Raw genomic sequence first — 27,513 nt, forward strand, 5'->3', positions numbered from 1 at the left:
GCATGTTTCCTTTGCTTCCGAAAGAATGGTTTGTCAGTGAGGACAGTCTTTTCTTTGTCTTTCTAACATATAAAGCCCCAGAATCTTTCCTTGGGTTCCATGAGCGCTGTTTCCATTTCCTCCAAGCGCCCAAGCCAAAGGAAAAACATGAGCAGCGACTGCCTGTCGTACTGCTAACAACCTTCCCACATAGAAATATCATGTCATTTTTGTTTCCATCTGGCAATTAGTAAATAAAAGACATGGTTTACAAATTAGACCAAAACACAAAACTGGAAACTCAGCTGTTTTTGAAACAATACAAGACTCTCAGCACTCAAACAACCACTCTGAATGAGTTCCCTCCTGCCATCTTCCCATCTAGAAAGATGACCATGTCATCAAATGGTGGCAGCACCTGCATAGAGCAGCACTGCCAACAAAAATCCTTTTGAGACAAAAACCCTAAAATTCATCATCGTGGAAGGTGAGTTTAGACACTTTTGAGCACATTTTTCCCATTGAATCCTACAGAAAAAATCCCTGAAAGTATAGTCCTACCTTGCCACGCCAAAGATTTCAGCAACATCTTAACCACTATTCCTTCAACAAATGGTGAACATGTTTGTTAACTTCCAATGTAAACTACTTGTAGAAATCAAGTAGTAATAATTAAGATGCCTGTTTGCCAACATCCTATTCTAAAGAAAAATCATTTTGCAATTCTTTTCTCTCAAATCGTAATATTTTTTGATGCCTTATATTGGCTATCTTGATTCTTTTGGATGTCCTTTTGGTAACCCGAGCAAAGTTTTAAAAGCAACTCACAGTCTTGTTCAGCGCAGTAACAGGCGAGACTACAACGGAGATGGAGCATTTTTGTTTTCACCTCTTTAAAAACAGAATGGCCTAGCATATTTCCTTTGCTTTCGAAAGAATGATTAGTCAGTGAGGACAGTCTTTTCTTTGTCTTTCTAACATATAAAGCCCCAGAATCTTTCCTTGGGTTACATGAGCGCTGTTTCCATTTCCTCCAAGCGCCCAAGCCAAAGGAAAAACAAGAGCAGCGACTGCATGTCGTACTGCTAACAACCTTCCCACATAGAAATATCGTGTCATGTTTGTTTCCATCTGGCAATTAGTAAATAAAAGACATGGTTTACAAATTAGACCAAAACACAAAATTGGAAACTCAGCTGTTTTTGAAACAATACAAGACTCTCAGCACTCAAACAACCACTCTGAATGACTTCCCTCCTGCCATCTTCCCATCTAGAAAGATAACAATGTCATCAAATGGTGGCAGCACCTGCATAGAGCAGCGCTGCCAACAAGAATCCTTCTGAGACAAGAACTCTAAAATTCATCATCGTGGAAGGTGAGTTTGGACGCTTTCGAGCACATTTCTCCCTTTGAATCCTACAGAAATGATCCCTGAAAGTATGGTCCTACCTTGCCACGGCAAAGATTTCAGCAACATCTTAATCACTATTCCTTCAACAATTGGTGAACATGTTTGTTAACCTCCAATGTAAACTACTTGTAAAAATCAATTAGTATTAATTAAGATGCCTGTTTGCCAACGTCCTATTCTAAAGAAAAATCATTTTGAAATTCTTTTCTCTCAAATCGTAACATTTCTTGATGCCTTATATTGTCCATCTTGATTCTTTTGGATGTCCTTTTGGTAACCCGAGCAAAGTTTGAAAAGCACCTCACAGTCTTGTTCAGCGCAGAAACAGGAGAGACTACAACGCAGATGGAGCATTTTTGTTTTCACCTCTTTAAAAACAGAATGGCCTGGCATGTTTCCTTTGCTTTCGAAAGAATGATTAGTCAGTGAGGACAGTCTTTTCTTTGTCTTTCTAACATATAAAGCCCCAGAATCTTTCCTTGGGTTCCATGAGTATTGTTTCCATTTCCTCCAAGTGCACAAGCCAAAGGAAAAACATGAGCAGCGACTGCCTGTCGCACTGCTAACAACCTTCCCACATAGAAATATCATGTCATTTTTGTTTCCATCTTGCAATTAGTAAATAAAAGACATGGTTTATAAATTAGACCAAAACATAAAATTGGAAACTCAGCTGTTTTTGAAACAATACAAGACTCTCAGCACTCAAACAACCACTCTGAATGAGTTCCCTCATGCCATCTTCCCATCTAGAAAGATGACAACGTCATTAAATGGTGGCAGCACCTGCATAGAGCAGCACTGCCAACAAGAATCCTTCTGAGACAAGAACCCTAAAATTCATCATCGTGGAAGATGAGTTTGGACGCTTTCGAGCACGTTTCTCTCTTTGAAACCTACAGAAATGATACCTGATAGTATAATCCTACTTAGCCAAAGCAAAGATTTCAGCAACATCTTAACCACTATTCCTTCAACAAATGGTGAACATGTTTGTTAACCTCCAATGTAAACTACTTGTAGAAATCAAGTAGTAATAATTAAGATGCCTGTTTGCCAACGTCCTATTCTAAAGAAAAATCATTTTGCAATTCTTTTCTCTCAAATCGTAACATTTCTTGATGCCTTATATTGGCTATCTTGATTCTTTTGGATGTCCTTTTGGTAACCCGAGCAAAGTTTTAAAAGCACCTCACAGTCTTGTTCAGCGCAGAAACAGGAGAGACTACAACGCAGATGGAGCATTTTTGTTTTCACCTCTTTAAAAACAGAATGGCCTGGCATGTTTCCTTTGCTTCCGAAAGAATGGTTTGTCAGTGAGGACAGTCTTTTCTTTGTCTTTCTAACATATAAAGCCCCAGAATCTTTCCTTGGGTTCCATGAGCGCTGTTTCCATTTCCTCCAAGCGCCCAAGCCAAAGGAAAAACAAGAGCAGCGACTGCATGTCGTACTCCTAACAACCTTCCCACATAGAAATATCGTGTCATGTTTGTTTCCATCTGGCAATTAATAAATAAAAGACATGGTTTACAAATTAGACCAAAACACAGAATTGGAAACTCAGCTGATTTTGAAACAATACAAGACTCTCAGCACTCAAACAACCACTCTGAATGAGTTCCCTCCTGCCATCTTTCCATCCAGAAAGATGACAATGTCATCAAATGGTGGCAGCACCTGCATAGAACAGCACTGACAACAAGAATCTTTCTGAGACAAGAACCCTAAAATTCATCATCGTGGAAGGTGAGTTTGGACACTTTCGAGCACATTTCTCCCTTTGAATCCTACAGAAATGATCCCTGAAAGTATAGTCCTACCTTGCCATGGCAAAGATTTCAGCAACATCTTAACCACTATTCCTTCAACAAATGGTGAACATGTTTGTTAACCTCCAATGTAAACTACTTGTAGAAATCAAGTAGTAATAATTAAGATGCCTGTTTGCCAACGTCCTATTCTAAAGAAAAATCATTTTGCAATTCTTTTCTCTCAAATCGTAACATTTCTTGATGCCTTATATTGTCCATCTTGATTCTTTTGGATGTCCTTTTGGTAACCCGAGCAAAGTTTTAAAAGCACCTCACAGTCTTGTTCAGCGCAGAAACAGGAGAGACTACAACGCAGATGGAGCATTTTTGTTTTCACCTCTTTAAAAACAGAATGGCCTGGCATGTTTCCTTTGCTTTCGAAAGAATGATTAGTCAGTGAGGACAGTCTTTTCTTTGTCTTTCTAACATATAAAGCCCCAGAATCTTTCCTTGGGTTCCATGAGTATTGTTTCCATTTCCTCCAAGTGCACAAGCCAAAGGAAAAACATGAGCAGCGACTGCCTGTCGCACTGCTAACAACCTTCCCACATAGAAATATCATGTCATTTTTGTTTCCATCTTGCAATTAGTAAATAAAAGACATGGTTTATAAATTAGACCAAAACATAAAATTGGAAACTCAGCTGTTTTTGAAACAATACAAGACTCTCAGCACTCAAACAACCACTCTGAATGAGTTCCCTCATGCCATCTTCCCATCTAGAAAGATGACAACGTCATTAAATGGTGGCAGCACCTGCATAGAGCAGCACTGCCAACAAGAATCCTTCTGAGACAAGAACCCTAAAATTCATCATCGTGGAAGATGAGTTTGGACGCTTTCGAGCACGTTTCTCTCTTTGAAACCTACAGAAATGATACCTGATAGTATAATCCTACTTAGCCAAAGCAAAGATTTCAGCAACATCTTAACCACTATTCCTTCAACAAATGGTGAACATGTTTGTTAACCTCCAATGTAAACTACTTGTAGAAATCAAGTAGTAATAATTAAGATGCCTGTTTGCCAACGTCCTATTCTAAAGAAAAATCATTTTGCAATTCTTTTCTCTCAAATCGTAACATTTCTTGATGCCTTATATTGGCTATCTTGATTCTTTTGGATGTCCTTTTGGTAACCCGAGCAAAGTTTTAAAAGCACCTCACAGTCTTGTTCAGCGCAGAAACAGGAGAGACTACAACGCAGATGGAGCATTTTTGTTTTCACCTCTTTAAAAACAGAATGGCCTGGCATGTTTCCTTTGCTTCCGAAAGAATGGTTTGTCAGTGAGGACAGTCTTTTCTTTGTCTTTCTAACATATAAAGCCCCAGAATCTTTCCTTGGGTTCCATGAGCGCTGTTTCCATTTCCTCCAAGCGCCCAAGCCAAAGGAAAAACAAGAGCAGCGACTGCATGTCGTACTGCTAACAACCTTCCCACATAGAAATATCGTGTCATGTTTGTTTCCATCTGGCAATTAATAAATAAAAGACATGGTTTACAAATTAGACCAAAACACAGAATTGGAAACTCAGCTGATTTTGAAACAATACAAGACTCTCAGCACTCAAACAACCACTCTGAATGAGTTCCCTCCTGCCATCTTCCCATCCAGAAAGATGACAATGTCATCAAATGGTGGCAGCACCTGCATAGAACAGCACTGACAACAAGAATCTTTCTGAGACAAGAACCCTAAAATTCATCATCGTGGAAGGTGAGTTTGGACACTTTCGAGCACATTTCTCCCTTTGAATCCTACAGAAATGATCCCTGAAAGTATAGTCCTACCTTGCCATGGCAAAGATTTCAGCAACATCTTAACCACTATTCCTTCAACAAATGGTGAACATGTTTGTTAACCTCCAATGTAAACTACTTGTAGAAATCAAGTAGTAATAATTAAGATGCCTGTTTGCCAACGTCCTATTCTAAAGAAAAATCATTTTGCAATTCTTTTCTCTCAAATCGTAACATTTCTTGATGCCTTATATTGTCCATCTTGATTCTTTTGGATGTCCTTTTGGTAACCCGAGCAAAGTTTTAAAAGCACCTCACAGTCTTGTTCAGCGCAGAAACAGGAGAGACTACAACGCAGATGGAGCATTTTTGTTTTCACCTCTTTAAAAACAGAATGGCCTGGCATGTTTCCTTTGCTTTCGAAAGAATGATTAGTCAGTGAGGACAGTCTTTTCTTTGTCTTTCTAACATATAAAGCCCCAGAATCTTTCCTTGGGTTCCATGAGTATTGTTTCCATTTCCTCCAAGTGCACAAGCCAAAGGAAAAACATGAGCAGCGACTGCCTGTCGCACTGCTAACAACCTTCCCACATAGAAATATCATGTCATTTTTGTTTCCATCTGGCAATTAGTAAATAAAAGACATGGTTTACAAATTAGACCAAAACACAAAATTGGAAACTCAGCTGTTTTTGAAACAATACAAGACTCTCAGCACTCAAACAACCACTCTGAATGAGTTCCCTCCTGCCATCTTCCCATCTAGAAAGATAACAATGTCATCAAATGGTGGCAGCACCTGCATAGAGCAGCGCTGCCAACAAGAATCCTTCTGAGACAAGAACTCTAAAATTCATCATCGTGGAAGTTGAGTTTGGACGCTTTCGAGCACATTTCTCCCTTTGAATCCTACAGAAATGATCCCTGAAAGTATGGTCCTACCTTGCCACGGCAAAGATTTCAGCAACATCTTAATCACTATTCCTTCAACAATTGGTGAACATGTTTGTTAACCTCCAATGTAAACTACTTGTAAAAATCAATTAGTATTAATTAAGATGCCTGTTTGCCAACGTCCTATTCTAAAGAAAAATCATTTTGCAATTCTTTTCTCTCAATTCGTAACATTTCTTGATGCCTTATATTGGCTATCTTGATTCTTTTGGATGTCCTTTTGGTAACCCGAGCAAAGTTTTAAAAGCACCTCACAGTCTTGTTCAGCGCAGAAACAGGAGAGACTACAACGCAGATGGAGCATTTTTGTTTTCACCTCTTTAAAAACAGAATGGCCTGGCATGTTTCCTTTGCTTCCGAAAGAATGGTTTGTCAGTGAGGACAGTCTTTTCTTTGTCTTTCTAACATATAAAGCCCCAGAATCTTTCCTTGGGTTCCATGAGCGCTGTTTCCATTTCCTCCAAGCGCCCAAGCCAAAGGAAAAACATGAGCAGCGACTGCCTGTCGTACTGCTAACAACCTTCCCACATAGAAATATCATGTCATTTTTGTTTCCATCTGGCAATTAGTAAATAAAAGACATGGTTTACAAATTAGACCAAAACACAAAACTGGAAACTCAGCTGTTTTTGAAACAATACAAGACTCTCAGCACTCAAACAACCACTCTGAATGAGTTCCCTCCTGCCATCTTCCCATCTAGAAAGATGACCATGTCATCAAATGGTGGCAGCACCTGCATAGAGCAGCACTGCCAACAAAAATCCTTTTGAGACAAAAACCCTAAAATTCATCATCGTGGAAGGTGAGTTTAGACACTTTTGAGCACATTTTTCCCATTGAATCCTACAGAAATGATCCCTGAAAGTATAGTCCTACCTTGCCACGCCAAAGATTTCAGCAACATCTTAACCACTATTCCTTCAACAAATGGTGAACATGTTTGTTAACTTCCAATGTAAACTACTTGTAGAAATCAAGTAGTAATAATTAAGATGCCTGTTTGCCAACATCCTATTCTAAAGAAAAATCATTTTGCAATTCTTTTCTCTCAAATCGTAATATTTTTTGATGCCTTATATTGGCTATCTTGATTCTTTTGGATGTCCTTTTGGTAACCCGAGCAAAGTTTTAAAAGCAACTCACAGTCTTGTTCAGCGCAGTAACAGGCGAGACTACAACGGAGATGGAGCATTTTTGTTTTCACCTCTTTAAAAACAGAATGGCCTAGCATATTTCCTTTGCTTTCGAAAGAATGATTAGTCAGTGAGGACAGTCTTTTCTTTGTCTTTCTAACATATAAAGCCCCAGAATCTTTCCTTGGGTTCCATGAGTATTGTTTCCATTTCCTCCAAGTGCACAAGCCAAAGGAAAAACATGAGCAGCGACTGCCTGTCGCACTGCTAACAACCTTCCCACATAGAAATATCATGTCATTTTTGTTTCCATCTTGCAATTAGTAAATAAAAGACATGGTTTATAAATTAGACCAAAACATAAAATTGGAAACTCAGCTGTTTTTGAAACAATACAAGACTCTCAGCACTAAAACAACCACTCTGAATGAGTTCCCTCATGCCATCTTCCCATCTAGAAAGATGACAATGTCATTAAATAGTGGCAGCACCTGCATAGAGCAGCACTTCCAACAAGAATCTTTCTGAGACAAGAACCCTAAAATTCATCATCGTGGAAGATGAGTTTGGACGCTTTCGAGCACATTTCTCTCTTTGAAACCTACAGAAATGATACCTGAAAGTATAATCCTACTTAGCCAAAGCAAAGATTTCAGCAACATCTTAACCACTATTCCTTCAACAAATGGTGAACATGTTTGTTAACCTCCAATGTAAACTACTTGTAGAAATCAAGTAGTAATAATTAAGATGCCTGTTTGCCAACGTCCTATTCTAAAGAAAAATCATTTTGCAATTCTTTTCTCACAAATCGTAACATTTCTTGATGCCTTATATTGGCTATCTTGATTCTTTTGGATGTCCTTTTGGTAACCCGAGCAAAGTTTTAAAAGCACCTCACAGTCTTGTTCAGCGCAGAAACAGGAGAGACTACAACGCAGATGGAGCATTTTTGTTTTCACCTCTTTAAAAACAGAATGGCCTGGCATGTTTCCTTTGCTTCCGAAAGAATGGTTTGTCAGTGAGGACAGTCTTTTCTTTGTCTTTCTAACATATAAAGCCCCAGAATCTTTCCTTGGGTTACATGAGCGCTGTTTCCATTTCCTCCAAGCGCCCAAGCCAAAGGAAAAACAAGAGCAGCGACTGCATGTCATACTGCTAACAACCTTCCCACATAGAAATATCGTGTCATGTTTGTTTCCATCTGGCAATTAGTAAATAAAAGACATGGTTTACAAATTAGACCAAAACACAAAATTGGAAACTCAGCTGTTTTTGAAACAATACAAGACTCTCAGCACTCAAACAACCACTCTGAATGAGTTCCCTCCTGCCATCTTCCCATCTAGAAAGATAACAATGTCATCAAATGGTGGCAGCACCTGCATAGAGCAGCGCTGCCAACAAGAATCCTTCTGAGACAAGAACTCTAAAATTCATCATCGTGGAAGGTGAGTTTGGACGCTTTCGAGCACATTTCTCCCTTTGAATCCTACAGAAATGATCCCTGAAAGTATGGTCCTACCTTGCCACGGCAAAGATTTCAGCAACATCTTAATCACTATTCCTTCAACAATTGGTGAACATGTTTGTTAACCTCCAATGTAAACTACTTGTAAAAATCAATTAGTATTAATTAAGATGCCTGTTTGCCAACGTCCTATTCTAAAGAAAAATCATTTTGCAATTCTTTTCTCTCAAATCGTAACATTTCTTGATGCCTTATATTGGCTATCTTGATTCTTTTGGATGTCCTTTTGGTAACCCGAGCAAAGTTTTAAAAGCACCTCACAGTCTTGTTCAGCGCAGAAACAGGAGAGACTACAACGCAGATGGAGCATTTTTGTTTTCACCTCTTTAAAAATAGAATGGCCTGGCATGTTTCCTTTGCTTCCGAAAGAATGGTTTGTCAGTGAATACAGTCTTTTCTTTGTCTTTCTAACATATAAAGCCCCAGAATCTTTCCTTGGGTTCCATGAGTATTGTTTCCATTTCCTCCAAGTGCACAAGCCAAAGGAAAAACATGAGCAGCGACTGCCTGTCGCACTGCTAACAACCTTCCCACATAGAAATATCATGTCATTTTTGTTTCCATCTTGCAATTAGTAAATAAAAGACATGGTTTATAAATTAGACCAAAACATAAAATTGGAAACTCAGCTGTTTTTGAAACAATACAAGACTCTCAGCACTCAAACAACCACTCTGAATGAGTTCCCTCATGCCATCTTCCCATCTAGAAAGATGACAACGTCATTAAATGGTGGCAGCACCTGCATAGAGCAGCACTGCCAACAAGAATCCTTCTGAGACAAGAACCCTAAAATTCATCATCGTGGAAGATGAGTTTGGACGCTTTCGAGCACGTTTCTCTCTTTGAAACCTGCAGAAATGATACCTGAAAGTATAATCCTACTTAGCCAAAGCAAAGATTTCAGCAACATCTTAACCACTATTCCTTCAACAAATGGTGAACATGTTTGTTAACCTCCAATGTAAACTACTTGTAGAAATCAAGTAGTAATAATTAAGATGCCTGTTTGCCAACGTCCTATTCTAAAGAAAAATCATTTTGCAATTCTTTTCTCACAAATCGTAACATTTCTTGATGCCTTATATTGGCTATCTTGATTCTTTTGGATGTCCTTTTGGTAACCCGAGCAAAGTTTTAAAAGCACCTCACAGTCTTGTTCAGCGCAGAAACAGGAGAGACTACAACGCAGATGGAGCATTTTTGTTTTCACCTCTTTAAAATCAGAATGGCGTGGCATGTTTCCTTTGCTTCCGAAAGAATGGTTTGTCAGTGAGGACAGTCTTTTCTTTGTCTTTCTAACATATAAAGCCCCAGAATCTTTCCTTGGGTTCCATGAGCGCTGTTTCCATTTCCTCCAAGCGCCCAAGCCAAAGGAAAAACAAGAGCAGCGACTGCATGTCGTACTGCTAACAACCTTCCCACATAGAAATATCGTGTCATGTTTGTTTCCATCTGGCAATTAATAAATAAAAGACATGGTTTACAAATTAGACCAAAACACAGAATTGGAAACTCAGCTGTTTTTGAAACAATACAAGACTCTCAGCACTCAAACAACCACTCTGAATGAGTTCCCTCCTGCCATCTTCCCATCCAGAAAGATGACAATGTCATCAAATGGTGGCAGCACCTGCATAGAACAGCACTGACAACAAGAATCTTTCTGAGACAAGAACCCTAAAATTCATCATCGTGGAAGGTGAGTTTGGACACTTTCGAGCACATTTCTCCCTTTGAATCCTACAGAAATGATCCCTGAAAGTATAGTCCTACCTTGCCATGGCAAAGATTTCAGCAACATCTTAACCACTATTCCTTCAACAAATGGTGAACATGTTTGTTAACCTCCAATGTAAACTACTTGTAGAAATCAAGTAGTAATAATTAAGATGCCTGTTTGCCAACGTCCTATTCTAAAGAAAAATCATTTTGCAATTCTTTTCTCTCAAATCGTAACATTTCTTGATGCCTTATATTGTCCATCTTGATTCTTTTGGATGTCCTTTTGGTAACCCGAGCAAAGTTTTAAAAGCACCTCACAGTCTTGTTCAGCGCAGAAACAGGAGAGACTACAACGCAGATGGAGCATTTTTGTTTTCACCTCTTTAAAAACAGAATGGCCTGGCATGTTTCCTTTGCTTTCGAAAGAATGATTAGTCAGTGAGGACAGTCTTTTCTTTGTCTTTCTAACATATAAAGCCCCAGAATCTTTCCTTGGGTTCCATGAGTATTGTTTCCATTTCCTCCAAGTGCACAAGCCAAAGGAAAAACATGAGCAGCGACTGCCTGTCGCACTGCTAACAACCTTCCCACATAGAAATATCATGTCATTTTTGTTTCCATCTTGCAATTAGTAAATAAAAGACATGGTTTATAAATTAGACCAAAACATAAAATTGGAAACTCAGCTGTTTTTGAAACAATACAAGACTCTCAGCACTCAAACAACCACTCTGAATGAGTTCCCTCATGCCATCTTCCCATCTAGAAAGATGACAACGTCATTAAATGGTGGCAGCACCTGCATAGAGCAGCACTGCCAACAAGAATCCTTCTGAGACAAGAACCCTAAAATTCATCATCGTGGAAGATGAGTTTGGACGCTTTCGAGCACGTTTCTCTCTTTGAAACCTACAGAAATGATACCTGATAGTATAATCCTACTTAGCCAAAGCAAAGATTTCAGCAACATCTTAACCACTATTCCTTCAACAAATGGTGAACATGTTTGTTAACCTCCAATGTAAACTACTTGTAGAAATCAAGTAGTAATAATTAAGATGCCTGTTTGCCAACGTCCTATTCTAAAGAAAAATCATTTTGCAATTCTTTTCTCTCAAATCGTAACATTTCTTGATGCCTTATATTGGCTATCTTGATTCTTTTGGATGTCCTTTTGGTAACCCGAGCAAAGTTTTAAAAGCACCTCACAGTCTTGTTCAGCGCAGAAACAGGAGAGACTACAACGCAGATGGAGCATTTTTGTTTTCACCTCTTTAAAAACAGAATGGCCTGGCATGTTTCCTTTGCTTCCGAAAGAATGGTTTGTCAGTGAGGACAGTCTTTTCTTTGTCTTTCTAACATATAAAGCCCCAGAATCTTTCCTTGGGTTCCATGAGCGCTGTTTCCATTTCCTCCAAGCACCCAAGCCAAAGGAAAAACAAGAGCAGCGACTGCATGTCGTACTTCTAACAACCTTCCCACATAGAAATATCGTGTCATGTTTGTTTCCATCTGGCAATTAATAAATAAAAGACATGGTTTACAAATTAGACCAAAACACAGAATTGGAAACTCAGCTGATTTTGAAACAATACAAGACTCTCAGCACTCAAACAACCACTCTGAATGAGTTCCCTCCTGCCATCTTCCCATCCAGAAAGATGACAATGTCATCAAATGGTGGCAGCACCTGCATAGAACAGCACTGACAACAAGAATCTTTCTGAGACAAGAACCCTAAAATTCATCATCGTGGAAGGTGAGTTTGGACACTTTCGAGCACATTTCTCCCTTTGAATCCTACAGAAATGATCCCTGAAAGTATAGTCCTACCTTGCCATGGCAAAGATTTCAGCAACATCTTAACCACTATTCCTTCAACAAATGGTGAACATGTTTGTTAACCTCCAATGTAAACTACTTGTAGAAATCAAGTAGTAATAATTAAGATGCCTGTTTGCCAACGTCCTATTCTAAAGAAAAATCATTTTGCAATTCTTTTCTCTCAAATCGTAACATTTCTTGATGCCTTATATTGTCCATCTTGATTCTTTTGGATGTCCTTTTGGTAACCCGAGCAAAGTTTTAAAAGCACCTCACAGTCTTGTTCAGCGCAGAAACAGGAGAGACTACAACGCAGATGGAGCATTTTTGTTTTCACCTCTTTAAAAACAGAATGGCCTGGCATGTTTCCTTTGCTTTCGAAAGAATGATTAGTCAGTGAGGACAGTCTTTTCTTTGTCTTTCTAACATATAAAGCCCCAGAATCTTTCCTTGGGTTCCATGAGTATTGTTTCCATTTCCTCCAAGTGCACAAGCCAAAGGAAAAACATGAGCAGCGACTGCCTGTCGCACTGCTAACAACCTTCCCACATAGAAATATCATGTCATTTTTGTTTCCATCTTGCAATTAGTAAATAAAAGACATGGTTTATAAATTAGACCAAAACATAAAATTGGAAACTCAGCTGTTTTTGAAACAATACAAGACTCTCAGCACTCAAACAACCACTCTGAATGAGTTCCCTCATGCCATCTTCCCATCTAGAAAGATGACAACGTCATTAAATGGTGGCAGCACCTGCATAGAGCAGCACTGCCAACAAGAATCCTTCTGAGACAAGAACCCTAAAATTCATCATCGTGGAAGATGAGTTTGGACGCTTTCGAGCACGTTTCTCTCTTTGAAACCTACAGAAATGATACCTGATAGTATAATCCTACTTAGCCAAAGCAAAGATTTCAGCAACATCTTAACCACTATTCCTTCAACAAATGGTGAACATGTTTGTTAACCTCCAATGTAAACTACTTGTAGAAATCAAGTAGTAATAATTAAGATGCCTGTTTGCCAACGTCCTATTCTAAAGAAAAATCATTTTGCAATTCTTTTCTCTCAAATCGTAACATTTCTTGATGCCTTATATTGGCTATCTTGATTCTTTTGGATGTCCTTTTGGTAACCCGAGCAAAGTTTTAAAAGCACCTCACAGTCTTGTTCAGCGCAGAAACAGGAGAGACTACAACGCAGATGGAGCATTTTTGTTTTCACCTCTTTAAAAACAGAATGGCCTGGCATGTTTCCTTTGCTTCCGAAAGAATGGTTTGTCAGTGAGGACAGTCTTTTCTTTGTCTTTCTAACATATAAAGCCCCAGAATCTTTCCTTGGGTTCCATGAGCGCTGTTTCCATTTCCTCCAAGCGCCCAAGCCAAAGGAAAAACAAGAGCAGCGACTGCATGTCGTACTGCTAACAACCTTCCCACATAGAAATATCGTGTCATGTTTGTTTCCATCTGGCAATTAATAAATAAAAGACATGGTTTACAAATTAGACCAAAACACAGAATTGGAAACTCAGCTGATTTTGAAACAATACAAGACTCTCAGCACTCAAACAACCACTCTGAATGAGTTCCCTCCTGCCATCTTCCCATCCAGAAAGATGACAATGTCATCAAATGGTGGCAGCACCTGCATAGAACAGCACTGACAACAAGAATCTTTCTGAGACAAGAACCCTAAAATTCATCATCGTGGAAGGTGAGTTTGGACACTTTCGAGCACATTTCTCCCTTTGAATCCTACAGAAATGATCCCTGAAAGTATAGTCCTACCTTGCCATGGCAAAGATTTCAGCAACATCTTAACCACTATTCCTTCAACAAATGGTGAACATGTTTGTTAACCTCCAATGTAAACTACTTGTAGAAATCAAGTAGTAATAATTAAGATGCCTGTTTGCCAACGTCCTATTCTAAAGAAAAATCATTTTGCAATTCTTTTCTCTCAAATCGTAACATTTCTTGATGCCTTATATTGTCCATCTTGATTCTTTTGGATGTCCTTTTGGTAACCCGAGCAAAGTTTTAAAAGCACCTCACAGTCTTGTTCAGCGCAGAAACAGGAGAGACTACAACGCAGATGGAGCATTTTTGTTTTCACCTCTTTAAAAACAGAATGGCCTGGCATGTTTCCTTTGCTTTCGAAAGAATGATTAGTCAGTGAGGACAGTCTTTTCTTTGTCTTTCTAACATATAAAGCCCCAGAATCTTTCCTTGGGTTCCATGAGTATTGTTTCCATTTCCTCCAAGTGCACAAGCCAAAGGAAAAACATGAGCAGCGACTGCCTGTCGCACTGCTAACAACCTTCCCACATAGAAATATCATGTCATTTTTGTTTCCATCTTGCAATTAGTAAATAAAAGACATGGTTTATAAATTAGACCAAAACATAAAATTGGAAACTCAGCTGTTTTTGAAACAATACAAGACTCTCAGCACTCAAACAACCACTCTGAATGAGTTCCCTCATGCCATCTTCCCATCTAGAAAGATGACAACGTCATTAAATGGTGGCAGCACCTGCATAGAGCAGCACTGCCAACAAGAATCCTTCTGAGACAAGAACCCTAAAATTCATCATCGTGGAAGATGAGTTTGGACGCTTTCGAGCACGTTTCTCTCTTTGAAACCTACAGAAATGATACCTGATAGTATAATCCTACTTAGCCAAAGCAAAGATTTCAGCAACATCTTAACCACTATTCCTTCAACAAATGGTGAACATGTTTGTTAACCTCCAATGTAAACTACTTGTAGAAATCAAGTAGTAATAATTAAGATGCCTGTTTGCCAACGTCCTATTCTAAAGAAAAATCATTTTGCAATTCTTTTCTCTCAAATCGTAACATTTCTTGATGCCTTATATTGGCTATCTTGATTCTTTTGGATGTCCTCTTGGTAACCCGAGCAAAGTTTTAAAAGCACCTCACAGTCTTGTTCAGCGCAGAAACAGGAGAGACTACAACGCAGATGGAGCATTTTTGTTTTCACCTCTTTAAAAACAGAATGGCCTGGCATGTTTCCTTTGCTTCCGAAAGAATGGTTTGTCAGTGAGGACAGTCTTTTCTTTGTCTTTCTAACATATAAAGCCCCAGAATCTTTCCTTGGGTTCCATGAGCGCTGTTTCCATTTCCTCCAAGCGCCCAAGCCAAAGGAAAAACAAGAGCAGCGACTGCATGTCGTACTGCTAACAACCTTCCCACATAGAAATATCATGTCATGTTTGTTTCCATCTGGCAATTAATAAATAAAAGACATGGTTTACAAATTAGACCAAAACACAGAATTGGAAACTCAGCTGTTTTTGAAACAATACAAGACTCTCAGCACTCAAACAACCACTCTGAATGAGTTCCTTCCTGCCATCTTCCCATCCAGAAAGATGACAATGTCATCAAATGGTGGCAGCACCTGCATAGAACAGCACTGCCAACAAGAATCCTTCTGAGACAAGAACCCTAAAATTCATCATCGTGGAAGGTGAGTTTGGACACTTTCGAGCACATTTCTCCCTTTGAATCCTACAGAAATGATCCCTGAAAGTATAGTCCTACCTTGCCATGGCAAAGATTTCAGCAACATCTTAACCACTATTCCTTCAACAAATGGTGAACATGTTTGTTAACCTCCAATGTAAACTACTTGTAGAAATCAAGTAGTAATAATTAAGATGCCTGTTTGCCAACGTCCTATTCTAAAGAAAAATCATTTTGCAATTCTTATCTCTCAAATCGTAACATTTCTTGATGCCTTATATTGTCCATCTTGATTCTTTTGGATGTCCTTTTGGTAACCCGAGCAAAGTTTTAAAAGCACCTCACAGTCTTGTTCAGCGCAGAAACAGGAGAGACTACAACGCAGATGGAGCATTTTTGTTTTCACCTCTTTAAAAACAGAATGGCCTGGCATGTTTCCTTTGCTTTCGAAAGAATGATTAGTCAGTGAGGACAGTCTTTTCTTTGTCTTTCTAACATATAAAGCCCCAGAATCTTTCCTTGGGTTCCATGAGTATTGTTTCCATTTCCTCCAAGTGCACAAGCCAAAGGAAAAACATGAGCAGCGACTGCCTGTCGCACTGCTAACAACCTTCCCACATAGAAATATCATGTCATTTTTGTTTCCATCTTGCAATTAGTAAATAAAAGACATGGTTTATAAATTAGACCAAAACATAAAATTGGAAACTCAGCTGTTTTTGAAACAATACAAGACTCTCAGCACTCAAACAACCACTCTGAATGAGTTCCCTCATGCCATCTTCCCATCTAGAAAGATGACAACGTCATTAAATGGTGGCAGCACCTGCATAGAGCAGCACTGCCAACAAGAATCCTTCTGAGACAAGAACCCTAAAATTCATCATCGTGGAAGATGAGTTTGGACGCTTTCGAGCACATTTCTCTCTTTGAAACCTACAGAAATGATACCTGAAAGTATAATCCTACTTAGCCAAAGCAAAGATTTCAGCAACATCTTAACCACTATTCCTTCAACAAATGGTGAACATGTTTGTTAACCTCCAATGTAAACTACTTGTAGAAATCAAGTAGTAATAATTAAGATGCCTGTTTGCCAACGTCCTATTCTAAAGAAAAATCATTTTGCAATTCTTTTCTCACAAATCGTAACATTTCTTGATGCCTTATATTGGCTATCTTGATTCTTTTGGATGTCCTTTTGGTAACCCGAGCAAAGTTTTAAAAGCACCTCACAGTCTTGTTCAGCGCAGAAACAGGAGAGACTACAACGCAGATGGAGCATTTTTGTTTTCACCTCTTTAAAAACAGAATGGCCTGGCATGTTTCCTTTGCTTCCGAAAGAATGGTTTGTCAGTGAGGACAGTCTTTTCTTTGTCTTTCTAACATATAAAGCCCCAGAATCTTTCCTTGGGTTCCATGAGCGCTGTTTCCATTTCCTCCAAGCGCCCAAGCCAAAGGAAAAACATGAGCAGCGACTGCCTGTCGTACTGCTAACAACCTTCCCACATAGAAATATCATGTCATTTTTGTTTCCATCTGGCAATTAGTAAATAAAAGACATGGTTTACAAATTAGACCAAAACACAAAACTGGAAACTCAGCTGTTTTTGAAACAATACAAGACTCTCAGCACTCAAACAACCACTCTGAATGAGTTCCCTCCTGCCATCTTCCCATCTAGAAAGATGACCATGTCATCAAATGGTGGCAGCACCTGCATAGAGCAGCACTGCCAACAAAAATCCTTTTGAGACAAAAACCCTAAAATTCATCATCGTGGAAGGTGAGTTTAGATACTTTTGAGCACATTTTTCCCATTGAATCCTACAGAAATGATCCCTGAAAGTATAGTCCTACCTTGCCACGCCAAAGATTTCAGCAACATCTTAACCACTATTCCTTCAACAAATGGTGAACATGTTTGTTAACCTCCAATGTAAACTACTTGTAGAAATCAAGTAGTAATAATTAAGATGCCTGTTTGCCAACATCCTATTCTAAAGAAAAATCATTTTGCAATTCTTTTCTCTCAAATCGTAATATTTTTTGATGCCTTATATTGGCTATCTTGATTCTTTTGGATGTCCTTTTGGTAACCCGAGCAAAGTTTTAAAAGCAACTCACAGTCTTGTTCAGCGCAGTAACAGGCGAGACTACAACGGAGATGGAGCATTTTTGTTTTCACCTCTTTAAAAACAGAATGGCCTAGCATATTTCCTTTGCTTTCGAAAGAATGATTAGTCAGTGAGGACAGTCTTTTCTTTGTCTTTCTAACATATAAAGCCCCAGAATCTTTCCTTGGGTTCCATGAGTATTGTTTCCATTTCCTCCAAGTGCACAAGCCAAAGGAAAAACATGAGCAGCGACTGCCTGTCGCACTGCTAACAACCTTCCCACATAGAAATATCATGTCATTTTTGTTTCCATCTTGCAATTAGTAAATAAAAGACATGGTTTATAAATTAGACCAAAACATAAAATTGGAAACTCAGCTGTTTTTGAAACAATACAAGACTCTCAGCACTAAAACAACCACTCTGAATGAGTTCCCTCATGCCATCTTCCCATCTAGAAAGATGACAATGTCATTAAATAGTGGCAGCACCTGCATAGAGCAGCACTTCCAACAAGAATCTTTCTGAGACAAGAACCCTAAAATTCATCATCGTGGAAGATGAGTTTGGACGCTTTCGAGCACGTTTCTCTCTTTGAAACCTACAGAAATGATACCTGAAAGTATAATCCTACTTAGCCAAAGCAAAGATTTCAGCAACATCTTAACCACTATTCCTTCAACAAATGGTGAACATGTTTGTTAACCTCCAATGTAAACTACTTGTAGAAATCAAGTAGTAATAATTAAGATGCCTGTTTGCCAACGTCCTATTCTAAAGAAAAATCATTTTGCAATTCTTTTCTCACAAATCGTAACATTTCTTGATGCCTTATATTGGCTATCTTGATTCTTTTGGATGTCCTTTTGGTAACCCGAGCAAAGTTTTAAAAGCACCTCACAGTCTTGTTCAGCGCAGAAACAGGAGAGACTACAACGCAGATGGAGCATTTTTGTTTTCACCTCTTTAAAAACAGAATGGCCTGGCATGTTTCCTTTGCTTCCGAAAGAATGGTTTGTCAGTGAGGACAGTCTTTTCTTTGTCTTTCTAACATATAAAGCCCCAGAATCTTTCCTTGGGTTCCATGAGCGCTGTTTCCATTTCCTCCAAGCGCCCAAGCCAAAGGAAAAACAAGAGCAGCGACTGCATGTCGTACTGCTAACAACCTTCCCACATAGAAATATCGTGTCATGTTTGTTTCCATCTGGCAATTAATAAATAAAAGACATGGTTTACAAATTAGACCAAAACACAGAATTGGAAACTCAGCTGTTTTTGAAACAATACAAGACTCTCAGCACTCAAACAACCACTCTGAATGAGTTCCCTCCTGCCATCTTCCCATCTAGAAAGATGACAATGTCATCAAATGGTGGCAGCACCTGCATAGAACAGCACTGCCAAAAAGAATCCTTCTGGGACAAGAACCCTAAAATTCATCATCGTGGAAGGTGAGTTTGGACCCTTTCGAGCACATTTCTCCCTTTGAATCCTACAGAAATGATCCCTGAAAGTATAGTCCTACCTTGCCACGGCAAAGATTTCAGCAACATCTTAACCACTATTCCTTCAACAAATGGTGAACATGTTTGTTAACCTCCAATGTAAACTACTTGTAGAAATCAAGTAGTAATAATTAAGATGCCTGTTTGCCAATGTCCTATTCTAAGGAAAAATCATTTTGCAATTCTTTTCTCTCAAATCGTAACATTTCTTGATGCCTTATATTGTCTATCTTGATTCTTTTGGATGTCCTTTTGGTAACCCGAGCAAAGTTTTAAAAGCACCTCACAGTCTTGTTCAGCGCAGAAACAGGAGAGACTACAAGGCAGATGGAGCATTTTTGTTTTCACCTCTTTAAAAACAGAATGGCCTGGCATGTTTCCTTTGCTTTCGAAAGAATGATTAGTCAGTGAGGACAGTCTTTTCTTTGTCTTTCTAACATATAAAGCCCCAGAATCTTTCCTTGGGTTCCATGAATATTGTTTCCATTTCCTCCAAGTGCACAAGCCAAAGGAAAAACATGAGCAGCGACTGCCTGTCGCACTGCTAACAACCTTCCCACATAGAAATATCATGTCATTTTTGTTTCCATCTTGCAATTAGTAAATAAAAGACATGGTTTATAAATTAGACCAAAACATAAAATTGGAAACTCAGCTGTTTTTGAAACAATACAAGACTCTCAGCACTCAAACAACCACTCTGAATGAGTTCCCTCATGCCATCTTCCCATCTAGAAAGATGACAACGTCATTAAATGGTGGCAGCACCTGCATAGAGCAGCACTGCCAACAAGAATCCTTCTGAGACAAGAACCCTAAAATTCATCATCGTGGAAGATGAGTTTGGACGCTTTCGAGCACGTTTCTCTCTTTGAAACCTACAGAAATGATACCTGATAGTATAATCCTACTTAGCCAAAGCAAAGATTTCAGCAACATCTTAACCACTATTCCTTCAACAAATGGTGAACATGTTTGTTAACCTCCAATGTAAACTACTTGTAGAAATCAAGTAGTAATAATTAAGATGCCTGTTTGCCAACGTCCTATTCTAAAGAAAAATCATTTTGCAATTCTTTTCTCTCAAATCGTAACATTTCTTGATGCCTTATATTGGCTATCTTGATTCTTTTGGATGTCCTTTTGGTAACCCGAGCAAAGTTTTAAAAGCACCTCACAGTCTTGTTCAGCGCAGAAACAGGAGAGACTACAACGCAGATGGAGCATTTTTGTTTTCACCTCTTTAAAAACAGAATGGCCTGGCATGTTTCCTTTGCTTCCGAAAGAATGGTTTGTCAGTGAGGACAGTCTTTTCTTTGTCTTTCTAACATATAAAGCCCCAGAATCTTTCCTTGGGTTCCATGAGCGCTGTTTCCATTTCCTCCAAGCGCCCAAGCCAAAGGAAAAACAAGAGCAGCGACTGCATGTCGTACTGCTAACAACCTTCCCACATAGAAATATCGTGTCATGTTTGTTTCCATCTGGCAATTAATAAATAAAAGACATGGTTTACAAATTAGACCAAAACACAGAATTGGAAACTCAGCTGATTTTGAAACAATACAAGACTCTCAGCACTCAAACAACCACTCTGAATGAGTTCCCTCCTGCCATCTTCCCATCCAGAAAGATGACAATGTCATCAAATGGTGGCAGCACCTGCATAGAACAGCACTGACAACAAGAATCTTTCTGAGACAAGAACCCTAAAATTCATCATCGTGGAAGGTGAGTTTGGACACTTTCGAGCACATTTCTCCCTTTGAATCCTACAGAAATGATCCTTGAAAGTATAGTCCTACCTTGCCATGGCAAAGATTTCAGCAACATCTTAACCACTATTCCTTCAACAAATGGTGAACATGTTTGTTAACCTCCAATGTAAACTACTTGTAGAAATCAAGTAGTAATAATTAAGATGCCTGTTTGCCAACGTCCTATTCTAAAGAAAAATCATTTTGCAATTCTTTTCTCTCAAATCGTAACATTTCTTGATGCCTTATATTGTCCATCTTGATTCTTTTGGATGTCCTTTTGGTAACCCGAGCAAAGTTTTAAAAGCACCTCACAGTCTTGTTCAGCGCAGAAACAGGAGAGACTACAACGCAGATGGAGCATTTTTGTTTTCATCTCTTTAAAAACAGAATGGCCTGGCATGTTTCCTTTGCTTTCGAAAGAATGATTAGTCAGTGAGGACAGTCTTTTCTTTGTCTTTCTAACATATAAAGCCCCAGAATCTTTCCTTGGGTTCCATGAGTATTGTTTCCATTTCCTCCAAGTGCACAAGCCAAAGGAAAAACATGAGCAGCGACTGCCTGTCGCACTGCTAACAACCTTCCCACATAGAAATATCATGTCATTTTTGTTTCCATCTTGCAATTAGTAAATAAAAGACATGGTTTATAAATTAGACCAAAACATAAAATTGGAAACTCAGCTGTTTTTGAAACAATACAAGACTCTCAGCACTCAAACAACCACTCTGAATGAGTTCCCTCATGCCATCTTCCCATCTAGAAAGATGACAACGTCATTAAATGGTGGCAGCACCTGCATAGAGCAGCACTGCCAACAAGAATCCTTCTGAGACAAGAACCCTAAAATTCATCATCGTGGAAGATGAGTTTGGACGCTTTCGAGCACGTTTCTCTCTTTGAAACCTACAGAAATGATACCTGATAGTATAATCCTACTTAGCCAAAGCAAAGATTTCAGCAACATCTTAACCACTATTCCTTCAACAAATGGTGAACATGTTTGTTAACCTCCAATGTAAACTACTTGTAGAAATCAAGTAGTAATAATTAAGATGCCTGTTTGCCAACGTCCTATTCTAAAGAAAAATCATTTTGCAATTCTTTTCTCTCAAATCGTAACATTTCTTGATGCCTTATATTGGCTATCTTGATTCTTTTGGATGTCCTTTTGGTAACCCGAGCAAAGTTTTAAAAGCACCTCACAGTCTTGTTCAGCGCAGAAACAGGAGAGACTACAACGCAGATGGAGCATTTTTGTTTTCACCTCTTTAAAAACAGAATGGCCTGGCATGTTTCCTTTGCTTCCGAAAGAATGGTTTGTCAGTGAGGACAGTCTTTTCTTTGTCTTTCTAACATATAAAGCCCCAGAATCTTTCCTTGGGTTCCATGAGCGCTGTTTCCATTTCCTCCAAGCGCCCAAGCCAAAGGAAAAACAAGAGCAGCGACTGCATGTCGTACTGCTAACAACCTTCCCACATAGAAATATCGTGTCATGTTTGTTTCCATCTGGCAATTAATAAATAAAAGACATGGTTTACAAATTAGACCAAAACACAGAATTGGAAACTCAGCTGATTTTGAAACAATACAAGACTCTCAGCACTCAAACAACCACTCTGAATGAGTTCCCTCCTGCCATCTTCCCATCCAGAAAGATGACAATGTCATCAAATGGTGGCAGCACCTGCATAGAACAGCACTGACAACAAGAATCTTTCTGAGACAAGAACCCTAAAATTCATCATCGTGGAAGGTGAGTTTGGACACTTTCGAGCACATTTCTCCCTTTGAATCCTACAGAAATGATCCCTGAAAGTATAGTCCTACCTTGCCATGGCAAAGATTTCAGCAACATCTTAACCACTATTCCTTCAACAAATGGTGAACATGTTTGTTAACCTCCAATGTAAACTACTTGTAGAAATCAAGTAGTAATAATTAAGATGCCTGTTTGCCAACGTCCTATTCTAAAGAAAAATCATTTTGCAATTCTTTTCTCTCAAATCGTAACATTTCTTGATGCCTTATATTGGCTATCTTGATTCTTTTGGATGTCCTTTTGGTAACCCGAGCAAAGTTTTAAAAGCACCTCACAGTCTTGTTCAGCGCAGAAACAGGAGAGACTACAACGCAGATGGAGCATTTTTGTTTTCACCTCTTTAAAAACAGAATGGCCTGGCATGTTTCCTTTGCTTCCGAAAGAATGGTTTGTCAGTGAGGACAGTCTTTTCTTTGTCTTTCTAACATATAAAGCCCCAGAATCTTTCCTTGGGTTCCATGAGCGCTGTTTCCATTTCCTCCAAGCGCCCAAGCCAAAGGAAAAACAAGAGCAGCGACTGCATGTCGTACTGCTAACAACCTTCCCACATAGAAATATCGTGTCATGTTTGTTTCCATCTGGCAATTAATAAATAAAAGACATGGTTTACAAATTAGACCAAAACACAGAATTGGAAACTCAGCTGATTTTGAAACAATACAAGACTCTCAGCACTCAAACAACCACTCTGAATGAGTTCCCTCCTGCCATCTTCCCATCCAGAAAGATGACAATGTCATCAAATGGTGGCAGCACCTGCATAGAACAGCACTGACAACAAGAATCTTTCTGAGACAAGAACCCTAAAATTCATCATCGTGGAAGGTGAGTTTGGACACTTTCGAGCACATTTCTCCCTTTGAATCCTACAGAAATGATCCCTGAAAGTATAGTCCTACCTTGCCATGGCAAAGATTTCAGCAACATCTTAACCACTATTCCTTCAACAAATGGTGAACATGTTTGTTAACCTCCAATGTAAACTACTTGTAGAAATCAAGTAGTAATAATTAAGATGCCTGTTTGCCAACGTCCTATTCTAAAGAAAAATCATTTTGCAATTCTTTTCTCTCAAATCGTAACATTTCTTGATGCCTTATATTGTCCATCTTGATTCTTTTGGATGTCCTTTTGGTAACCCGAGCAAAGTTTTAAAAGCACCTCACAGTCTTGTTCAGCGCAGAAACAGGAGAGACTACAACGCAGATGGAGCATTTTTGTTTTCACCTCTTTAAAAACAGAATGGCCTGGCATGTTTCCTTTGCTTTCGAAAGAATGATTAGTCAGTGAGGACAGTCTTTTCTTTGTCTTTCTAACATATAAAGCCCCAGAATCTTTCCTTGGGTTCCATGAGTATTGTTTCCATTTCCTCCAAGTGCACAAGCCAAAGGAAAAACATGAGCAGCGACTGCCTGTCGCACTGCTAACAACCTTCCCACATAGAAATATCATGTCATTTTTGTTTCCATCTTGCAATTAGTAAATAAAAGACATGGTTTATAAATTAGACCAAAACATAAAATTGGAAACTCAGCTGTTTTTGAAACAATACAAGACTCTCAGCACTCAAACAACCACTCTGAATGAGTTCCCTCATGCCATCTTCCCATCTAGAAAGATGACAACGTCATTAAATGGTGGCAGCACCTGCATAGAGCAGCACTGCCAACAAGAATCCTTCTGAGACAAGAACCCTAAAATTCATCATCGTGGAAGATGAGTTTGGACGCTTTCGAGCACGTTTCTCTCTTTGAAACCTACAGAAATGATACCTGATAGTATAATCCTACTTAGCCAAAGCAAAGATTTCAGCAACATCTTAACCACTATTCCTTCAACAAATGGTGAACATGTTTGTTAACCTCCAATGTAAACTACTTGTAGAAATCAAGTAGTAATAATTAAGATGCCTGTTTGCCAACGTCCTATTCTAAAGAAAAATCATTTTGCAATTCTTTTCTCTCAAATCGTAACATTTCTTGATGCCTTATATTGGCTATCTTGATTCTTTTGGATGTCCTCTTGGTAACCCGAGCAAAGTTTTAAAAGCACCTCACAGTCTTGTTCAGCGCAGAAACAGGAGAGACTACAACGCAGATGGAGCATTTTTGTTTTCACCTCTTTAAAAACAGAATGGCCTGGCATGTTTCCTTTGCTTCCGAAAGAATGGTTTGTCAGTGAGGACAGTCTTTTCTTTGTCTTTCTAACATATAAAGCCCCAGAATCTTTCCTTGGGTTCCATGAGCGCTGTTTCCATTTCCTCCATGCGCCCAAGCCAAAGGAAAAACAAGAGCAGCGACTGCATGTCGTACTGCTAACAACCTTCCCACATAGAAATATCATGTCATGTTTGTTTCCATCTGGCAATTAATAAATAAAAGACATGGTTTACAAATTAGACCAAAACACAGAATTGGAAACTCAGCTGTTTTTGAAACAATACAAGACTCTCAGCACTCAAACAACCACTCTGAATGAGTTCCTTCCTGCCATCTTCCCATCCAGAAAGATGACAATGTCATCAAATGGTGGCAGCACCTGCATAGAACAGCACTGCCAACAAGAATCCTTCTGAGACAAGAACCCTAAAATTCATCATCGTGGAAGGTGAGTTTGGACACTTTCGAGCACATTTCTCCCTTTGAATCCTACAGAAATGATCCCTGAAAGTATAGTCCTACCTTGCCATGGCAAAGATTTCAGCAACATCTTAACCACTATTCCTTCAACAAATGGTGAACATGTTTGTTAACCTCCAATGTAAACTACTTGTAGAAATCAAGTAGTAATAATTAAGATGCCTGTTTGCCAACGTCCTATTCTAAAGAAAAATCATTTTGCAATTCTTTTCTCTCAAATCGTAACATTTCTTGATGCCTTATATTGTCCATCTTGATTCTTTTGGATGTCCTTTTGGTAACCCGAGCAAAGTTTTAAAAGCACCTCACAGTCTTGTTCAGCGCAGAAACAGGAGAGACTACAACGCAGATGGAGCATTTTTGTTTTCACCTCTTTAAAAACAGAATGGCCTGGCATGTTTCCTTTGCTTTCGAAAGAATGATTAGTCAGTGAGGACAGTCTTTTCTTTGTCTTTCTAACATATAAAGCCCCAGAATCTTTCCTTGGGTTCCATGAGTATTGTTTCCATTTCCTCCAAGTGCACAAGCCAAAGGAAAAACATGAGCAGCGACTGCCTGTCGCACTGCTAACAACCTTCCCACATAGAAATATCATGTCATTTTTGTTTCCATCTTGCAATTAGTAAATAAAAGACATGGTTTATAAATTAGACCAAAACATAAAATTGGAAACTCAGCTGTTTTTGAAACAATACAAGACTCTCAGCACTCAAACAACCACTCTGAATGAGTTCCCTCATGCCATCTTCCCATCTAGAAAGATGACAACGTCATTAAATGGTGGCAGCACCTGCATACAGCAGCACTGCCAACAAGAATCCTTCTGAGACAAGAACCCTAAAATTCATCATCGTGGAAGATGAGTTTGGACGCTTTCGAGCACATTTCTCTCTTTGAAACCTACAGAAATGATAGCTGAAAGTATAATCCTACTTAGCCAAAGCAAAGATTTCAGCAACATCTTAACCACTATTCCTTCAACAAATGGTGAACATGTTTGTTAACCTCCAATGTAAACTACTTGTAGAAATCAAGTAGTAATAATTAAGATGCCTGTTTGCCAACGTCCTATTCTAAAGAAAAATCATTTTGCAATTCTTTTCTCACAAATCGTAACATTTCTTGATGCCTTATATTGGCTATCTTGATTCTTTTGGATGTCCTTTTGGTAACCCGAGCAAAGTTTTAAAAGCACCTCACAGTCTTGTTCAGCGCAGAAACAGGAGAGACTACAACGCAGATGGAGCATTTTTGTTTTCACCTCTTTAAAAACAGAATGGCCTGGCATGTTTCCTTTGCTTCCGAAAGAATGGTTTGTCAGTGAGGACAGTCTTTTCTTTGTCTTTCTAACATATAAAGCCCCAGAATCTTTCCTTGGGTTCCATGAGCGCTGTTTCCATTTCCTCCAAGCGCCCAAGCCAAAGGAAAAACTTGAGCAGCGACTGCCTGTCGTACTGCTAACAACCTTCCCACATAGAAATATCATGTCATTTTTGTTTCCATCTGGCAATTAGTAAATAAAAGACATGGTTTACAAATTAGACCAAAACACAAAACTGGAAACTCAGCTGTTTTTGAAACAATACAAGACTCTCAGCACTCAAACAACCACTCTGAATGAGTTCCCTCCTGCCATCTTCCCATCTAGAAAGATGACCATGTCATCAAATGGTGGCAGCACCTGCATAGAGCAGCACTGCCAACAAAAATCCTTTTGAGACAAAAACCCTAAAATTCATCATCGTGGAAGGTGAGTTTAGACACTTTTGAGCACATTTTTCCCATTGAATCCTACAGAAATGATCCCTGAAAGTATAGTCCTACCTTGCCACGCCAAAGATTTCAGCAACATCTTAACCACTATTCCTTCAACAAATGGTGAACATGTTTGTTAACCTCCAATGTAAACTACTTGTAGAAATCAAGTAGTAATAATTAAGATGCCTGTTTGCCAACATCCTATTCTAAAGAAAAATCATTTTGCAATTCTTTTCTCTCAAATCGTAATATTTTTTGATGCCTTATATTGGCTATCTTGATTCTTTTGGATGTCCTTTTGGTAACCCG

At 38.9% G+C, this 27,513-nt stretch overlaps 31 non-coding genes across 31 annotated transcripts; all 31 read right to left on the bottom strand.

Moving 5' to 3' along the window:
- Positions 1 to 323: 323 nt before the first annotated feature.
- On the bottom strand, positions 324 to 538 carry LOC141131038 (small nucleolar RNA U3). Its single transcript, XR_012242663.1, has one exon. It is a non-coding gene; the product is annotated as a small nucleolar RNA U3 (small nucleolar RNA).
- Positions 539 to 1,214: 676 nt separating this feature from the next.
- Positions 1,215 to 1,429, bottom strand: LOC141131014 (small nucleolar RNA U3). Its single transcript, XR_012242642.1, has one exon. It is a non-coding gene; the product is annotated as a small nucleolar RNA U3 (small nucleolar RNA).
- Positions 1,430 to 2,105: 676 nt separating this feature from the next.
- LOC141131062 (small nucleolar RNA U3) lies at positions 2,106 to 2,320 on the bottom strand. The gene has a single exon (XR_012242684.1). It is a non-coding gene; the product is annotated as a small nucleolar RNA U3 (small nucleolar RNA).
- Positions 2,321 to 2,996: 676 nt separating this feature from the next.
- Positions 2,997 to 3,211, bottom strand: LOC141130920 (small nucleolar RNA U3). Its single transcript, XR_012242558.1, has one exon. It is a non-coding gene; the product is annotated as a small nucleolar RNA U3 (small nucleolar RNA).
- Positions 3,212 to 3,887: 676 nt separating this feature from the next.
- Positions 3,888 to 4,102, bottom strand: LOC141131063 (small nucleolar RNA U3). The gene has a single exon (XR_012242685.1). It is a non-coding gene; the product is annotated as a small nucleolar RNA U3 (small nucleolar RNA).
- Positions 4,103 to 4,778: 676 nt separating this feature from the next.
- On the bottom strand, positions 4,779 to 4,993 carry LOC141130937 (small nucleolar RNA U3). The gene has a single exon (XR_012242573.1). It is a non-coding gene; the product is annotated as a small nucleolar RNA U3 (small nucleolar RNA).
- Positions 4,994 to 5,669: 676 nt separating this feature from the next.
- Positions 5,670 to 5,884, bottom strand: LOC141130913 (small nucleolar RNA U3). The gene has a single exon (XR_012242553.1). It is a non-coding gene; the product is annotated as a small nucleolar RNA U3 (small nucleolar RNA).
- Positions 5,885 to 6,560: 676 nt separating this feature from the next.
- LOC141130983 (small nucleolar RNA U3) lies at positions 6,561 to 6,775 on the bottom strand. Its single transcript, XR_012242615.1, has one exon. It is a non-coding gene; the product is annotated as a small nucleolar RNA U3 (small nucleolar RNA).
- Positions 6,776 to 7,451: 676 nt separating this feature from the next.
- LOC141131093 (small nucleolar RNA U3) lies at positions 7,452 to 7,666 on the bottom strand. Its single transcript, XR_012242710.1, has one exon. It is a non-coding gene; the product is annotated as a small nucleolar RNA U3 (small nucleolar RNA).
- Positions 7,667 to 8,342: 676 nt separating this feature from the next.
- Positions 8,343 to 8,557, bottom strand: LOC141130924 (small nucleolar RNA U3). The gene has a single exon (XR_012242563.1). It is a non-coding gene; the product is annotated as a small nucleolar RNA U3 (small nucleolar RNA).
- Positions 8,558 to 9,233: 676 nt separating this feature from the next.
- On the bottom strand, positions 9,234 to 9,448 carry LOC141131081 (small nucleolar RNA U3). The gene has a single exon (XR_012242700.1). It is a non-coding gene; the product is annotated as a small nucleolar RNA U3 (small nucleolar RNA).
- Positions 9,449 to 10,124: 676 nt separating this feature from the next.
- Positions 10,125 to 10,339, bottom strand: LOC141130938 (small nucleolar RNA U3). Its single transcript, XR_012242574.1, has one exon. It is a non-coding gene; the product is annotated as a small nucleolar RNA U3 (small nucleolar RNA).
- Positions 10,340 to 11,015: 676 nt separating this feature from the next.
- LOC141131064 (small nucleolar RNA U3) lies at positions 11,016 to 11,230 on the bottom strand. The gene has a single exon (XR_012242686.1). It is a non-coding gene; the product is annotated as a small nucleolar RNA U3 (small nucleolar RNA).
- Positions 11,231 to 11,906: 676 nt separating this feature from the next.
- On the bottom strand, positions 11,907 to 12,121 carry LOC141130939 (small nucleolar RNA U3). The gene has a single exon (XR_012242575.1). It is a non-coding gene; the product is annotated as a small nucleolar RNA U3 (small nucleolar RNA).
- Positions 12,122 to 12,797: 676 nt separating this feature from the next.
- Positions 12,798 to 13,012, bottom strand: LOC141131065 (small nucleolar RNA U3). The gene has a single exon (XR_012242687.1). It is a non-coding gene; the product is annotated as a small nucleolar RNA U3 (small nucleolar RNA).
- Positions 13,013 to 13,688: 676 nt separating this feature from the next.
- Positions 13,689 to 13,903, bottom strand: LOC141130940 (small nucleolar RNA U3). The gene has a single exon (XR_012242576.1). It is a non-coding gene; the product is annotated as a small nucleolar RNA U3 (small nucleolar RNA).
- Positions 13,904 to 14,579: 676 nt separating this feature from the next.
- On the bottom strand, positions 14,580 to 14,794 carry LOC141131068 (small nucleolar RNA U3). The gene has a single exon (XR_012242688.1). It is a non-coding gene; the product is annotated as a small nucleolar RNA U3 (small nucleolar RNA).
- Positions 14,795 to 15,470: 676 nt separating this feature from the next.
- On the bottom strand, positions 15,471 to 15,685 carry LOC141130930 (small nucleolar RNA U3). Its single transcript, XR_012242567.1, has one exon. It is a non-coding gene; the product is annotated as a small nucleolar RNA U3 (small nucleolar RNA).
- Positions 15,686 to 16,361: 676 nt separating this feature from the next.
- On the bottom strand, positions 16,362 to 16,576 carry LOC141131033 (small nucleolar RNA U3). Its single transcript, XR_012242658.1, has one exon. It is a non-coding gene; the product is annotated as a small nucleolar RNA U3 (small nucleolar RNA).
- Positions 16,577 to 17,252: 676 nt separating this feature from the next.
- LOC141130994 (small nucleolar RNA U3) lies at positions 17,253 to 17,467 on the bottom strand. Its single transcript, XR_012242625.1, has one exon. It is a non-coding gene; the product is annotated as a small nucleolar RNA U3 (small nucleolar RNA).
- Positions 17,468 to 18,143: 676 nt separating this feature from the next.
- LOC141130177 (small nucleolar RNA U3) lies at positions 18,144 to 18,358 on the bottom strand. Its single transcript, XR_012242024.1, has one exon. It is a non-coding gene; the product is annotated as a small nucleolar RNA U3 (small nucleolar RNA).
- A 676-nt stretch (positions 18,359 to 19,034) lies between these two features.
- On the bottom strand, positions 19,035 to 19,249 carry LOC141131023 (small nucleolar RNA U3). Its single transcript, XR_012242650.1, has one exon. It is a non-coding gene; the product is annotated as a small nucleolar RNA U3 (small nucleolar RNA).
- A 676-nt stretch (positions 19,250 to 19,925) lies between these two features.
- Positions 19,926 to 20,140, bottom strand: LOC141131069 (small nucleolar RNA U3). The gene has a single exon (XR_012242689.1). It is a non-coding gene; the product is annotated as a small nucleolar RNA U3 (small nucleolar RNA).
- A 676-nt stretch (positions 20,141 to 20,816) lies between these two features.
- On the bottom strand, positions 20,817 to 21,031 carry LOC141130977 (small nucleolar RNA U3). Its single transcript, XR_012242609.1, has one exon. It is a non-coding gene; the product is annotated as a small nucleolar RNA U3 (small nucleolar RNA).
- A 676-nt stretch (positions 21,032 to 21,707) lies between these two features.
- On the bottom strand, positions 21,708 to 21,922 carry LOC141131070 (small nucleolar RNA U3). The gene has a single exon (XR_012242690.1). It is a non-coding gene; the product is annotated as a small nucleolar RNA U3 (small nucleolar RNA).
- A 676-nt stretch (positions 21,923 to 22,598) lies between these two features.
- On the bottom strand, positions 22,599 to 22,813 carry LOC141130941 (small nucleolar RNA U3). Its single transcript, XR_012242577.1, has one exon. It is a non-coding gene; the product is annotated as a small nucleolar RNA U3 (small nucleolar RNA).
- Positions 22,814 to 23,489: 676 nt separating this feature from the next.
- Positions 23,490 to 23,704, bottom strand: LOC141130943 (small nucleolar RNA U3). Its single transcript, XR_012242578.1, has one exon. It is a non-coding gene; the product is annotated as a small nucleolar RNA U3 (small nucleolar RNA).
- Positions 23,705 to 24,380: 676 nt separating this feature from the next.
- LOC141131071 (small nucleolar RNA U3) lies at positions 24,381 to 24,595 on the bottom strand. The gene has a single exon (XR_012242691.1). It is a non-coding gene; the product is annotated as a small nucleolar RNA U3 (small nucleolar RNA).
- Positions 24,596 to 25,271: 676 nt separating this feature from the next.
- On the bottom strand, positions 25,272 to 25,486 carry LOC141130932 (small nucleolar RNA U3). Its single transcript, XR_012242568.1, has one exon. It is a non-coding gene; the product is annotated as a small nucleolar RNA U3 (small nucleolar RNA).
- Positions 25,487 to 26,162: 676 nt separating this feature from the next.
- LOC141130174 (small nucleolar RNA U3) lies at positions 26,163 to 26,377 on the bottom strand. Its single transcript, XR_012242021.1, has one exon. It is a non-coding gene; the product is annotated as a small nucleolar RNA U3 (small nucleolar RNA).
- Positions 26,378 to 27,053: 676 nt separating this feature from the next.
- Positions 27,054 to 27,268, bottom strand: LOC141130984 (small nucleolar RNA U3). Its single transcript, XR_012242616.1, has one exon. It is a non-coding gene; the product is annotated as a small nucleolar RNA U3 (small nucleolar RNA).
- Between the last annotated feature and the right edge of the window lie 245 nt (positions 27,269 to 27,513).

Source organism: Aquarana catesbeiana, linkage group LG02 (assembly GCF_042186555.1).
Source record: "Aquarana catesbeiana isolate 2022-GZ linkage group LG02, ASM4218655v1, whole genome shotgun sequence".
In the NCBI taxonomy this organism is placed as follows: Eukaryota; Metazoa; Chordata; class Amphibia; order Anura; family Ranidae; genus Aquarana; species Aquarana catesbeiana.